The sequence below is a fragment of the Schistocerca cancellata genome, chromosome 5 (assembly GCF_023864275.1).
Source record: "Schistocerca cancellata isolate TAMUIC-IGC-003103 chromosome 5, iqSchCanc2.1, whole genome shotgun sequence".
NCBI classification, from domain to species: domain Eukaryota; kingdom Metazoa; phylum Arthropoda; class Insecta; order Orthoptera; family Acrididae; genus Schistocerca; species Schistocerca cancellata.
Genome location: NC_064630.1, coordinates 578130842 through 578142656, shown reverse-complemented (window position 1 = coordinate 578142656; position 11815 = coordinate 578130842).

Genomic DNA, 11815 nt, shown 5'->3' with positions numbered 1-11815 from the left:
GAGGCCGGGTGGACGTACCGCCGAATTGCTAACACGTGGGGCGTGAGGTCTCCACAGTACATCGATGTTGTCGCCAGTGGTCGGCGGAAGGTGCACGTGCCCGTCGACCTGGGACCGGACCGCAGCGACGCACGGATGCACGCCAAGACCGTAGGATCCTACGCAGTGCCGTAGAGGACCGCACCGCCACTTCCCAGCAAATTAGGGACACTGTTGCTCCTGGGGTATCGGCGAGGACCATTCGCAACCGTCTCCATGAAGCTGGGCTACGGTCCCGCACACCGTTAGGCCGTCTTCCGCTCACGCCCCAATATCGTGCAGCCCGCCTCCAGTGGTGTCGCGACAGGCGTGAATGGAGGGACGAATGGAGACGTGTCGTCTTCAGCGATGAGAGTCGCTTCTGCCTTGGTGCCAATGATGGTCGTATGCGTGTTTGGCGCCGTGCAGGTGAGCGCCACAATCAGGACTGCATACGACCGAGGCACACAGGGCCAACACCCGGCATCATGGTGTGGGGAGCGATCTCCTACACTGGCCGTACACCACTGGTGATCGTCGAGGGGACACTGAATAGTGCACGGTACATCCAAACCGTCATCGAACCCATCGTTCTACCATTCCTAGACCGGCAAGGGAACTTGCTGTTCCAACAGGACAATGCACGTCCGCATGTATCCCGTGCCACCCAACGTGCTCTAGAAGGTGTAAGTCAACTACCCTGGCCAGCAAGATCTCCGGATCTGTCCCGCATTGAGCATGTTTGGGACTGGATGAAGCGTCGTCTCACGCGGTCTGCACGTCCAGCACGAACGCTGGTCCAACTGAGGCGCCAGGTGGAAATGGCATGGCAAGCCGTTCCACAGGACTGCATCCAGCATCTCTACGATCGTCTCCATGGGAGAATAGCAGCCTGCATTGCTGCGAAAGGTAGATATACACTGTACTAGTGCCGATATTGTGCATGCTCTGTTGCCTGTGTCTATGTGCCTGTGGTTCTGTCAGTGTGATCATGTGATGTATCTGACCCCAGGAATGTGTCAATAAAGTTTCCCCTTCCTGGGACAATGAATTCACGGTGTTCTTATTTCAATTTCCAGGAGTGTATATAGTGTGGAAGAATATGTATGGGAGAAACAGTTTTTTCTTGTGCTTTAAACTGATTGCGAGAAAGAAAACGGAACCGGAGATTTTCACAGCAGAACAAAGCACAGCGTTTCCTTTCTCGCAGTCGGTTCTAAAAGAAAACTTACACATTGTTGTTTAAATAAATTTTCAAAAAAAATTTTCCCATATAATGTTTAGGTGTTATTCATAGTGATCACCAGCTTACGTGTATAGTTTGTAGTGGTAAAGTCACGCGATAACATTAAAAATAATCTTTGTGTATTTTGATGTATTTCTTTTCAGAGGCGTTGCGCTTCAGCCCACTGGCTGCATTTATTGATTTATGTTATGTAATTCAGTGTATTTTGTTGTATAGTAACGACACTGCTCGTTCACGACGCTGCCATTAGTTTAGCTACTTTGTTGTAGATATTTATCTTACGTGACGTTACATAATAAATGTGGGTATTGTAAACTGAGTGTATTTTAAGAGAGAATTGTAATCAGGGATCAGTCCATGTTAACTAGAGCGAAAGCGCGCTTAGTAGTACAACAGAGCACTAGTTGTAATAATATAGAAATTGTTGACACATGGGGTAGTCAAGAAAGCCTATGGGATGAGAAAGAGTTAGCTATGTTAGCAGCACAAGGCACTGGTGAGAAGAATACCGATCCAAGGGAATTTTTTGGGAATGATAGACACAGCCAAGCCCATGGTGGGCAATCTGATAGCGAAGATGAGGAACAGCGACACACTGAGGCAATCGTAAAGATACGGGAATATAATGTGGGGAGTCCAAGTGAACGCAGAACTAAGAATTGTAGTAGATCGTCGTCAGTAGCGTCCTCACGAGACAGCATGTCAGAGGCGCGCGGTGATGACTTTTTTGAATACAAAGAAATGGAAAGGAAAACGGGGAGAAGATTACCTAAGAGTAGAGGAATGGAAAGTCACAATAGGAGAGAAGATTTAGATAACACACGTGTGTTGGACATTCTTACATACCTAAAATCAATGGGAAGTGAAATGGCAAATAAAATTCAAAACATTAGTGCTGAAGTGCAGGTCAGGTCTGAATTGGGAGAGCAAGTAACAAAGAGGAATGATGAAGTACGCTCTGAAATGGGGAGTAAAATTCAGAACGTTAGTGTCGAATATCAGTCAATAAAACATGAGACGAGGGAAGTGAAAAATGAGGTAGTGACACTCCGAACAAAACTAGAACTAGAGATTGCGGAGGCCAGAAGAACCACGAACAAGGCACGAGTACTAGCGAGGGGTGCAAAGCGGATTGCTATTGAAACATTAGAGGAAACAGAAAATACGACAAAGATAGGTAGATGTGCATAAACGAAGTTGCAGAGGCGCGTGAAACAAGTAGAAATAACGCAGCTGCAAGAGACGGAAATTGCACAATATAAGGCACTGACCGATGAGTTCTCCCAATTTAAACAGAACATAGACAGCGAAATTAAGCAATTCTCTCAGAAAGTTAGGTCGCAACCAAAACAAAAATCACCTCTCAGAAAAGAAGTAGTAGGCGGTTTGGAAACAAGAGAAACCGAAAGAGCCAGTTCAAACTCTAGACGATCATGTCCAAGCCTAGACGATATTAGAATGTGCTCGAATGTAAGAGTTACTCGTCAACTACAGACTATAAGTGTATCTGCAGAGCAATGAAATATCGCTAGAGATGTGGTCCCCACGTCTACACAGGGCACGACTGGATCGCAAATTGCGAATACGGAGAACAGCAATGAAATATTCCATATGCATAATTATTATCCGATAATGCGCACCACGGAACATTTTTCCAGTAAGGAAAACGTAACAGGGAGTAGAAGAGAGGATGCCCAAAGTAATGGTAGACCGGAAACGTTAGCGCCAAGTGAGAATGTGATAGACCGAATGGGAAGAAACTCTAATGAAATTTTCGATTTTAAGCATTTTATCTCTGTACGAAGGTTTCAGCATTACAAAGACGAGGGTAATGTTTTACACCCGAAAACCTTTATTGGTAAATTTAATTTATCATTACCTCCTCACTGGCCTCTGATGTACAAACTGGACTTCGTATGTTCACATATCGAGGCAACAACGGCCGAATGCATGTGGAACATTGCAAAAACGTGCACGTCGTGTAAAGTGTTTCGTGACGCATTTTTAAACAAATACTGGTCCAAGGAGACACAGGACAGGATCAAGCAGGAAATAATGCTGAGCAGAGACTTCATCTACACTCTACATCTACATCCATACTCCGCAAGCCACCTGACGGTGTGTGGCGGAGACTTGGAGAGTTCAGGATTCTTGACCAAGAAAAATCAGTATTTGGACGATCCATGGACACCGGCTGAGATCATAAGATTATGTTACCTGAAGTTGCCAATTTCCTACCAGCAAACGCTCGTCGGCCGATGTGGAAGTGATGTAGAAGGGTTCAAAGATATCCGAAGAGAGTTGGAGTTCGCTTTCAACTAGCAGCTGGCGCGAGAAAAACGTAGGCAGAGATACGTGCAAGGAGAAAGAAGGGAAAACAACAGAGGGAATAATAGAGGCCATAACTGGCAAAACAATGTAAATCGTCCGCCTCACCAAAACATGGACCAGAGAGATCGTAGTGGGAATAATGGACAGCGGGGGAACTATGGCACAGAATATAGGCGACAAAACGACTGGAGATGGGAGCCACAAAATAATGGCGCATCATGGAGCGACAATAGAGAAACTCGTCAACGGTCGGACCAAGGATGGGGTGGAACGAATAGGAACAGGAATCGGGAACAATCAGTTGAAATTAGACCACCCAACCCTGGGAGAGTACGGCAAAATAGCGTAGAATAAGGAGGAAGAATTAAAGTGAGTTGGTATGGTGACAGTATAGTATTGTAGGCCTGTATAGTTAGCAATTAAGTATTACACTGAAGGTATCTGTAAATTTATCAAATTTTCTATAATATTATCATGTTAAAAGAGGTACTACAGTGTATAAAAGGGCAGGATGTCGTGAGTAAGAAAATTAGGGCATGTTTCTTGATTTAGGTGCACAGCAAGCTGAGCGTACAATTTTAGAAGATGTTTAGAGTCTAAGATGTGCTATCTGTCCATGAATGAATAAAGTTAAATTGAGAGACGTGTGGTACTGCAAAATGTTGTAAAGATGTGTGAATAGATAAGAAATTGTTAACCAATTAAGGTGGAAAGTATTTGGAGAGAACGTCAGAAAAAATTTTTTAGAAATGATTGTCTATTTTACATGTTTAGCAATAGGATCATAAATGAGTAACTTGCTAATAGGGTTTGCGGTGACTCACAGGTGTGTCGTCCAAGTATGAATTGTCTCCATTCAAAGAAACGGGAATTCAATAGGTGGTCAGCTCCACATGTCTACACGAGAGCGCACCGTTATTTGTATTGCAAAGTTGTATTTATGCTGTCTAAAGAGACAGAATAAGTGTGTACGTCGTGGCCAGTTCTGTGGAATTCCGTATGACCGCACCCAAATATTATTTGAGTCTTCGAGGGATATGAAGTGGACGTGTAATAAGGGGATATAGATACGTAAAATGTAATAAAGGAAAATTATAAAGCTGTACGTTCAAAGCACAGGACACAGAGTGTAACATATAAGGACATGGCAGTCGTGCTAATGAGCAGTGATTTTATATAATGTACTAAAATCTTCATATTTCCAGGTACCACTAAAAAAGCAAAATGTAACTTTATTAAGATGGCCGGCCGAAGTGGCCGAGCGGTTCTAGGCGCTACAGCCTGCCTCGGGCACGGATGTGTGTGATGTCCTTAGGTTAGTTAGGTTTAAGTAGTTCTAAGTTCTAGGGGACTGATGACCTCAGCAGTTAAGTCCCATAGTGCTCAGAGCCTTTTGAACCATTTTTTTAGTAAGATGAAAAGAAGAGACCACCAGAGAACGGTAAAAGCAGCAGATCCGAGAAAGGGGGACAGAGAAGAGAAGATATTACTGAGTAAAACCATAAGAAAAGGTATGTGAAAGAGTGATTAAAATAAAAGGTCAGTAATTGTACTAAATTTGCTACGTAGTATGATTGTCCACAGGAAGCACACCAAGAGCATGAAATGAAGAAGTGGCCCACCTAATCATTCATTTGTGTATGTTTGTGGGTGCAGACATCCACTTTTGTTCACAGATATTCACGATGACAGCCACAACAGAACTAAGATTCATGAGATCGGACGATCTAGTGATTCCCACGACAGTGTAGTAGTTAGACTAGTATAAACATCCTACTGGCCAGTAGTTTAACAAGTAGTTAACAAGTAGTTTAACAAATAGTTAACAAATAGTTTAACAAGTAGTATTTGCAACTACTAACATTGGGATTTGGTGAGGATTAATTCTATTATTGTATGAACAACTAATAAACATGTATTTTATAGGTATAGACGTGCTGACAGATCTTTAATAATTCATTGACATAGGTAGGGGTGTATTACTTTATAAGTAACATTAACGTGGTACATGAAACTGTTATCAAGCTAATAATAGTAAATAGGTGAGTGTCTTGGCTAATTATACAAATAGAACAATAATAAATGTAAAGGTAAATGAACTCACTAGTGGATGCATCTTAAAATTTTATATTTCATAAATGTCAATAAATTGTGTTATGTATTGTATAGTATTTGTTATAAATCAGAAACTAGTTGTGGGCATTAGTGAGCACAGGGTAAGCAAAAAACTTTTTGAGACACACTGGAAGCAACAATACGGTGTGCAGATGGAACGGCCCAGAAGCAAGGAGCGCCGTTAGTCATGTCGCGGCGGATATGGGCGGACACGGACGTGGGCTATCCATCGGATGCCAGAAGTCCTCGGCCGAACACTAGACAATGGCACCAGGTAACGCGGTCAGCACAGAAGAGTGGTTTTTAAACGGCCACTAATGACTTGCTTCCACTGTTGTACAAGATAAACCAGTTGCACACATAATACAGTGAGTTAAGCCTACAGCAGAACTGCTTATAGCTGTATGGAAATGTGAACTATATTTGCTTTTCTTCTGTGGTCCTCCACCAGACAGAGGCTGATAACACCATAAACTGTAACAGTCAGTCACTTGGCATTGACTTCTAAGGAATCTGTGTCACACACAAAAACTCAAGTTCCACGATAGTGTCACAAAATAGATAACGTACCTGTCCACAATTACCGATATCGTTATCCAAAATACAATAGTTATATCAAGAGAAAGAAGCGACATGAAGAACAGAAGAGTAAGAACACAAACATAGTAAAAGAAGGAACACGAAGAACTGAAGACTAGGCACAATTACACTTTTCTTAGCTGACGCAGAGGAATTCTAAGTAACCTATAACGATCCTAGTTGACTGTACCTCCCCCATACTGTGTGCAAATTCGACGAAAACTTGCCTGTTTCAAATCTTACAGCCACTTACCTGGCTGTAAAATTCGAGGATCCCTCCACAGCATCAATTCTGCGAGAGACTGGTAACCTGACGGGATCAACAAACGGCTGAGGGTCCAAAGACTGACTTGTAAAGGCAACATGTCCCATCACAGATAATCTTCGCGTCGTAAACATCACAAAAAAACTGTAGCTTCCACCCCCGTGCACAAATCAAGACGTAAGTGTGTTGTGAAATCCGAATCAGTGTGTGACTCTTGTTAAAAAGGAGCATAATGTAGTGAACACTAAACGGTTACACCCTCAAACTAACAGTTTCCGATATCTGTCATTATGTAAACATTTTTTACTTATTTTTCAGGGTAACCTTAAGAAAATATTTGTGTATGTATTCATGCGAAGTATTATTTGACATTCCTTTGTTAATGATACTATGTCCTTCACTGTTTTATATATTTGTATATTTCCAGAATTTTATTTGTGTATGTATTTATGTAAAACTATTGTTTGTCATTTTTCTTTGTTAATGATGCTATGGGTTTTTAGTGTTTTTATGTATTACATTTTACACACTGTGAACAAACACATTAGTTAAAATTGGTGGTCGATCCGAACTCTTATTACAAATATTAATTGTCACAGTAAATGGAAATGCAGTTTGTCAAAGGACACTATAGAACATACGATTTTGGAAATGTTTAAAGGGTATTCACGTTAAGGAAAAACTTCTCTTGGTCAATCAATTTGTGAAATGATGTTTTCTTTTGTAGTGTAAAATAAATATGACCACGTGAAATTACATAGGATGTTTCACAAAATTTTATATAATTGTATAATAACCAATAGATAACCTCTTGAGTAATTGATGTAACTGCTTGTTTTGCATATCAATGGCCAAATGAAGCACATGTAATTTATTACACAACCACTTTGAAAAGATGAGGATACTTTAATTTAATATTTTTTGCCTCAATCTATGTCTTAGGGATGGATAATGACAGAGAGCGTGGGCCATAAGTCTAAAGAAAGATGCGAACTGCCAATTTTGAAAGAGAATAAAAATTTTGTAATATTAGTTAAATTTCTTTTGATATTGTATATTCCAGTTGTCACATCTCGGGACCGTGTTCCAAACATAAGGGGTAGACAGATTATAATTAACATGTAATAAGTAAATTTATGGCATTAACCCATGAATGAATGCAGAATGACTGCAGAACATATCATGATTCAAGTGTTCCTTTGCCCTAGTATTCTTATTGGTTCGCTTTTACAGACAATTTATGGTTATATAATTCTGTACTAAATGAGATAATACTATAAGAATTACCCCATCTTAGTACAATAACAGTTCGTTAGAGGGGGTATTGTAAGGTGTCTATAATTTCGCACCTCACAAGCACTCATCCACATACTTTGCCGTGAACTACAACCACAATTAGATATCATTTGATAGGTTGTACATCGTGTATATGAATATTTAAAAGAGACTGGCATTGTCACATACGCCTTGTAAATAATTGTTAACGCTTATTGCATGAAACGTGATGAAGTGTCTTTATTATCATACTACTTAGTAGAGGTTGGAATGACAGTGGAAATGAAACGGCAGGTGGAACTCAAGCCCTGGGTGGAAGGCCCACACAGGTGTAATGGTTCAGCTCCACACAGGAAGTTCCGTGACGTACAGTCTGGACACTTGAGCGCGAAGACACAATACAGGGGCGACTGGCTGCTACCGACCTCTATTGTAGTAGGGCCGGAAGGATAACAGAATAACACTTCCGAACTCTCTGCAGCTCTTGAATGCAGGTGAGAGGAACAAAGAAGCGGCACCTCGGAAACCACACAGGCTGGGCTTTTTTCAGTGGATTTTTACTCAGAAGCGTACTGTTGTACGAATATAGGCTTTTCCTCGCAAATTTTCCACGCTGCGCGTCAAAAGACTAAAATATGGTTGATCGGCGTTCGGGAGAATATTCCATGGTTTCGCGAATATGATTCGTTTGCGGAATTACGTTGGTGGGGAGCTGAGCCTTTCTGGGAGGCCAGCGGTGGAGAGACGAGGTCTTCCGTTGTGAGCTCCCGTGTGTGACGGTTGCTCGATATCAGCTTTGTTGATACGGACGGACTTGCTGTCTTTGCTCTCAGGAGAGTTTATAGTTAGAACAGCTAGGCACTGTACTGTTGCGAACCTATACGATTCTGGACTTCACCTCTGGGTTGGAAGTCGTCGTTGAGTATGCACTACGCAGTGTTCAGTAACTCAGCACACTTCCTCTGCCTATACTTATGTTGAGACGTTATCTGAACGCCGTCCTTGTGCTGGGAGTTCGCATTTCTCATCTGTAGAACACAGAGGGGAAAAGACAGTATTAGAGTATATTGGTCAGAGGACCGCCTTCTGCCGTCCTAGTGTTTGAAAGAGTTTATTTGTGGCTGGAGTTCTTCCATCATCGCAGATGAGTACGAAAACCATCACTTCGACGCATCGGACGCAGTACATACGGTGATATCGCAAATTGCTTCGGCTAATTAGGGCTATAAAAGCTAAACAGCTTTGATCACGTTAGTTTATTTCCACTGAGGTTCCACACCACCGTAGATCATCTTTTAAAGTAGTGTCTTCTAGTGTTTGGTACGTAGATGATGTCAGTCATTTCCTGTTATTGATATTAGACTGTGCAGTCGTAATAAGGGGCAGAGTTGGACAATTGATTAGTAATCTTACTTAGGAAATGTAAACGTTGTAATATAAAGTTTTTTTTAAATCTACAATAAATATATAAGCAGGGACAACGTTTATCATTTAGTAGGATTAGTTGCCTTCATCATTCATTTATGTTTAGATTGTAATTTATAGAATTAAGAGATCCTAAGATCTGCTTCAAGTGAGACAGGGCCAAATCTTCATTTTAGCGTTTATTATTCTCTGTTGCACACATTCATTTTACACCTGCCTGGAGTAGCATCTTGGGATATTAAGCTGAAAAAAGTGTACGTGTCATAATTAATGTCAGAGTTCTCCACTTACCCCTCATGACAAATTTCTTTTTCTGAAACTGAATGGAACGTATAAGTTCCCCAGTAATTATAGTGGACCGAATAGTACAGTTTTTGCGGCTGAATGCCTGAAACTGAAAATTTCAGATGATATGGTAATGGCTTCTTTCGATATTCTGAATTTGTACACGAATATCCCAATCGAGGGAACCGTTTCCCTAATCAAAAATAACATTTTGCATAATGCCACTATGATCAGTGGGGAGCTAACTGAGTTTTTTCCGGTTCAGTCTGTCATATAATTACTTTGGTTCTGATAATAAGATCTACGGACAGCCAGATGGTCTTGCTATGGCAACTGCCTCGCAGGCTTATTGGCTGACATTTTTATTAGTAATTTGGAGAGCAGAGTCTTTAAACTAAATCAGAATCTCCCTGCTGCAATGTTTTTTATAAAAGATATGTTGATGATGTTTTCATGACTGTGAAGGCACTAACGACTAGGTTGTGCCCATTTTTAATTTATTCAATGAGCAGCATCCGAAGATTAAGTACACGTTGGAAGTTGAAGTGGATAGGAATTGCGTTTTCTGGATTTGCTTATTATGAAAAGTGATCAGAGCATTGGCGTCTCAATTTTTCGGAAGCCAACGCAGTCTGATGCCATAATATGCAATGATTCCAATTATCCCATCAGACACAAGATATACTACTTTCGTACTATGGCAGCACGACTGTTCAATTTACCTGTAGGTGAGGACGAAGTTAATAAAGAGTTAAATGTTTTGAAGCAGGTTGTGGTGTCTAATGGCTATAAGCAATCGCTGGTTTCCTGTTTGCACAGGAAGCATGGACAGATGAAAACACCATGGACAAATATATTAAGTACCTAATGTTGCAATATAGGGGACCGGTCTCTGAAAGTTTGGCCTGCTCCTTCCCAAAAAGACTTAGGATAGGGTTCCGTACGAGGGGGCAACTAACGTATAAATTGAAACTTAGGCTCAGCAAGCTGAGAGGGGGTCAGGCGGTAGAAAATATAATTCATCCGTCGTATATAAGTTGCAATGCAGATCCTCTTAATCATTTTATATTGGACAAACGGGTAGAAGTTTTGTCACCCATTTTAAAGAACATGCGGGTCCTTCTAATAGGACCACGTCTGGACAGCATTTAAGAAATAGAGGTCATCAGGTTGGTACTATATACAACACACTTAAGGTTTTGCATCACGCATCGAAAGGTAAGCAGTTGGATGTTTTGGAGGAACTCAAGATTTTTAAGAGCAAAATAAAGGAGCTAGATAAAGTGTTGAAGGTACAAGTCGATTTTCGGTTTAGCCGGTTCTTTGCTCTGTTCCAAACTGATGTATAGTTTATAGTCTCTCCTCCTACCACCAACCCCGTTGTTACTTCCACCAACCCCTGGAGCGTGAACTCCTGTACACTGGGGCTTCGGCCGCCGCCCATTTCCTCTACCCCATTTCCTTTCCGCCCCCCCCCCCCTTCCACTCATTTCTAAAATTCTCTTAGTGACATTTAGGGCCAGCCGGAGCGGCCGAGAGATTCTAGGCGCTACAGTCTGGAAACGCGCGACCGCTACGGTCGCAGGTTCGAATCCTGCCTCGGGCATGGATGTGTGTGATGTCCTTAGGTTACTTAGGTTTAAGTAGTTCTAAGTTCTAGGGGACTGATGACCTCAGAAGTTAAGTCCCATAGTGCTCAGAGCCATTTGAACCATTTTGACATTTTGGTCCCTGGGTTCATCTTCATGTACTGAGTTCAGTTTCCAGCGTTTTTATCTATCTGGCTACCGCCTGTAACTTGTGTTTCCCCCACCCCTCGCCCCTTTCACCTGCCTTTCTCATCTCATAAAAAATACATTCCATATTTTGCAGTACGTGGTTTGGTTATTGCATCGTCATTGTGTTCCATTGCTGATATACCGAGACACCTCTTGATTTCAGTATGCACTATCGTCTGTGTTGCCTATAGGCTGCTGCTGGTTGGATAATAGGTTTCTGTGCCTGTTGTGCCTTTCCGCTGCATATATGGAATGTTGTGTACAGCAGATTATGAAGCTCGGTTTACTGGTTGATTATGTGGTCTTCACCACTAAATAATTAATTGTTTGCATTCCTTTCTGTTAGCATATATTATCTGTACGATTACTGCTGAGTAACATATGGTTTCTCTGACGAATATGGCAGTTCTTATGTATTTAATTCTATAAACAAATGGCGAATTGTTGTTTCTGGTTGTAGCATTACATGGGTAATCGTCCGAGTAGCCCACGAAATCT